Raw genomic sequence first — 4,413 nt, forward strand, 5'->3', positions numbered from 1 at the left:
CCCTGGGGGTCTTTAAGAGGAGGCCGGATGTACACCTTGCTGGGGTCGTTTGACCCCAGTACTCTTTCCTGCCATGGCAGGGGGTCGGACTCGATGATCTGCTCAGGTCCCTTTCAGCCCTACAGACTGTGAAACTATGAAGTTTTCCTTTTGGAAGTATTGTTTTGTAAAGAGATCAATGGAGTTTGTAGTTGAAATTGTGCAGAAGGCAACTAGTTAGCTATACTTCCTTCTTTTCATTTAACTGGCCATCACATCCTAATTATTATCTCTCTTTTTTAACTACTGTACTCAATTTACAGCCTAATTACCCTTACCTTGTTTGTTTAATGAAGCTTATATAATGATTCCTGTGATCTTCATGAAACATTACGCTGGGATTTTATTTTTCACTTTATAAACTGTGATTTTATATTAATGTTTTATAACCTCAGGTTTCTAATCATAAAGTCATAAGGAGTTTAATTGATTTGAAACTAGCCGTGCCCTGAAGTGTGTACATGTCAAATTGATTCAAATTGATCCAATGTGTTTAAATAACGCTCATGCCAGAAACCACGTTGCACCTTATACTACCAGATATCTGCCGAAAGCACGCTGGAAACGTACTTATGCTGCCATCTTGGTATAAGAAAGTATTAGCTAGAACACATTGTTTGTTGCAGTTTGAGAAGCCAGGGAAGTGCCCCCAAACCCAGAAGAAATTGTAGATGCATTAAGTCTGATCCTCAGTTGGCGTAAACCCAGGTAGCTCCATTAGAGCCATGGCTCTAGGTGAGTTATGCTACCCAAGGCCCACGGCTAAGTCTGTCACCACCTAGTTGTGCTGTGTTGAACCCATTGCTGTGGTTCCCAATTAGTGAGTTTTGAATAAATCATTTGTACTCAAATGTAATTGTTTTTCAAAGAAAATGTGGGTATTGAGGCCTTGGGTAGAGACTCTGCAATAAGGGCACTGGATTTCAGACATAATTATCAGGTAGGACATCCTCCTCTTTTGATCCTGCATTCTGCGATCCCTCATCATTAGCTTTCCAATCTGACACGCTCTACAAGGCAGAATCTGCATTTTATAAGGCCACGGTAGGTTATCTTGGCCGTCTTGGTACTAGTGTAAGTCATTCAAGTCCTAATTGGCTCTAACTGGCTCCCACAAGCTGTTAAATTCTGTACTTGTGGCAACATCCATTCCCGCTGTCGGAAACATCAAAGGAATCAGAGAAATGATTTACAAGCCGGTCTTTACAAGCGAAAACCCTAATGTACAGTATAAAGCAAAAAGCCATACTCATCAGCATCCTTGGGCTATGCCTTTTGGAAAAGTAATGTGGGATCCATACAGCCACACCACTGATCAGTAAAACCAAATTGTTGTCAGCCTAATTTAGCTACCCTCACAGCCTAAGCAATCACCTGACAGTATCATCATGTCAGCCTCTTGCTGTGGCACCAGACATCTCTTTCCTTTGCTAATCAGGTTTGGGTTTTTTTTAGAGTCCTTAGAAAAACCTGACCTGTTTAAATTACACAAATACACATTTATGCCTTTGTGACCATTGGACTAACAAATGGGCAGTTTGTGAATGCAAAAGAATATTTTTAATTAGACATGGGTGTCTCCAGAAGCCTTTTACTTATTTTGCACCGAGATTAGATTTTAACGAAATGGTTGCACAGAAAGGGTCAAAGCTGTTGAGTCAGCTAAAATGCAGGCGCAGGTTGATTTACGGTGAGTAGTGCTGTCATTACTGAAACTCTTACATAAACTGGCAAAGCGATTATATTTATACAGCTCTTCCTTGTGGGCTTCTTCTGACCTTCATACTTGAATAGACTAGCACTAGACTCTTCAACCTATGCCAGTGACAGAAGCCGGACCTCCAGGGAGGAAGGCTCTACTCCGCACGAGTAAGCGTTGGCCCTCACCATGCTCATGCTAATGCATTGAGATATTACCAGTAGTGATACTGGAAGGGATTACCGAGTCATATTTACCATGCATAATGTAGGAGCCACAGTCTTGATCCCGAGCAAGGAATGAAATGGGCTCTTTGCATAAAGCACTGCGACTTTGCTTGCATAGGGACTTTGCAGTTTGGAAAAGAAGCTGCGACTTTTCCAGTATGGATCACAAACCAGGTTCTCTTTTATTTCCCATCATCTTGAGTCATGGGCCAAGACGATCTAAAAGCAGAATTTCCAGTCAAATGGGGCGTAGGGTAACATGACAGCACACAAGTTACAAAGCCAAATAACAATACCAGGTCACACGAAGCATTTACCTAAGTAGCCCTTCGCTTCCAACCTCTTTCATGCAGCGTTGAGCAACTTACCTGCTCTTTATCATTAGAAGGTGAGAGGTTTTGACCTGCAGACCTCTGAGCCCTAGATAAAAAGCTAGACAGCCGCTGTTTGCTGTAGCAGCAAAGGACAAGGTGAATCATGCTGCATGCAGAAAAGCCTCTTTGGAGTCTTGGGCCTTTGTAATTTGCTTTACTCGGCAGAGCACAGACAGCGCTTGAGCGCAGTCAAACGAAAGGATGTTGTCTTCTAAGCATATGACTGCCAAGCCTTCAAGGTACGTTTCATGTGCTTTGCTCAGAGAGAGGGTTGTTTTGTTTTTTTTAATGATCTTTTCTACATAAACGATGATCAGTTGTTGATAATTACCCCTCTTCCTCAAGCACTAGTAAATCCAACTCTCCAGAGACAAACTGCCTGCCAAGCTTCCCATGAGGCTGGCAAGACTTACTTTATTTAGGTCCCTCATCCCCTTGGAGCGCACAAGTAATGAAATACTTTAATGTTTTCCCGGTGTGTGTGAGTACGGGAATTACAGGGCAGCTGTAGGCACATCTTGTCGCACAAGCTTTGCTTCCTTCTGACTTCTGTGTGTGTGCCCTACCTGCGTCCGCTCTTGCCAATGGCTGATTTTAGCACTGACATCAATGAGAGCAAAATTTGGCCCTGGGTGAATGTAGCTTAGCTTGAATGATATAACCTTTCTGCGCTGCAGTGTCCCCAGGAGCAAAACATGGATAGTAACCTCCCCTCCAGAAGCCCTACTCGGCCTCCATTGCACTCCCTGACCGTCTTTCCATTGGCATCAGTGGGAGTTGCATTGGGACAAGAAGCTGTTCAGCAGCTGGATTTATTGGTGACTATAAAGCACTTGAAGATCTTGCAGAGGGAGAGGCAATAAACTTGCGGGAATCCACGGGGCAGGGCAACAGCAGGTTCCCGTGCCCTTCGGCTCCCTCCCCAGTCCTAGAAAAGGTCTAGGGTAATGCCTGCATGTGGTGCTGCCCTCTGCACAGGGTCTTGCAGGTTGTGAATACATTCGCTCTTAACTGGCCAGCTCGTTTTCATAAAGACATTCAAACCCACTCCATTGATCTGGAGAAGAGGGGAACAGACATGCTTCTTCCAGAGTGCCATGCTCATTTTTTATAAACCCAGGGAGGACCAAAGGAAATTCTTCTAGTCTTCTGTAGCCTTTTAAGAAAAAGTAGTAAGAAAAGATGAGTGAGTACCCTGGATTTTATTTTCTTTCTTTGCATTATTTTGTTCTGCCTTGGAATACAGCAAAAATTGTCTGCTCCTTTTTATAATACCGAAGATCCATGTAAATCCCATCTCAGATCATCATCTCTCTACAGGCAAAACAAAGATGAGTGCATTGATTTTAGCGTAAAACTCCCAAAGGAGTCCTCTCACTTGTACAACCCATATCTAGGTAGCCTTGCATTTTCACTGTGTAAATCACGCATCCCTGCACTGACTTTCTAGTAAAATACTGCAGAAATAATGTACATTGCCCTCATGAGAATATTTTTGTATCAACTGGCCCATAAAAGTTCACCAAGGAATTATGCTCATACCAATATATAATCTCCACTTCCTGATGATGGCATTGCTTCGGTATAGATAAAATTGAATTTTAATTTGTTCTTTTTTCAGACACACAGTTGTACTTTCCAGGTGCATCTATGGGGCTTGTGGAAAGGAAGTAGCCTTCTGGGATTTTGGTTACACAGATCACTGCATTTCATTGATTGGTGGCATTGGCCTAGAGTGTGTACTTTGTGCCATACACAACGCAGTCCACCAGCGTCCCGACCCATTTGAAGTCTCCTTTGTAACAACAAGTGGAACAAATTCATTGCAGAAATTGGGAAAATAGAGTTCATACAGCAGGGAAAAGCCACAGCCCTGGAAGCAGAGTATGAGGCTGGGGCAGGGAAAAAGGCATGCTACTAGGATGAAGACTCCCGGCAGCATGACCATGTCATGGTTTCATAGTTAGGGTCGGAAGGGACCTGAGCAGATCATCCAGTCTGACCCCAGCCATGGCAGGAAAGAGTATGGGGTCAAACGACCCCAGCAAGGTGTTCATCTAACCTCCTCTTAAAC

Source organism: Crocodylus porosus, unplaced genomic scaffold (assembly GCF_001723895.1).
Source record: "Crocodylus porosus isolate Cpor-Errol unplaced genomic scaffold, CroPor_comp1, whole genome shotgun sequence".
Taxonomy (NCBI): domain Eukaryota; kingdom Metazoa; phylum Chordata; order Crocodylia; family Crocodylidae; genus Crocodylus; species Crocodylus porosus.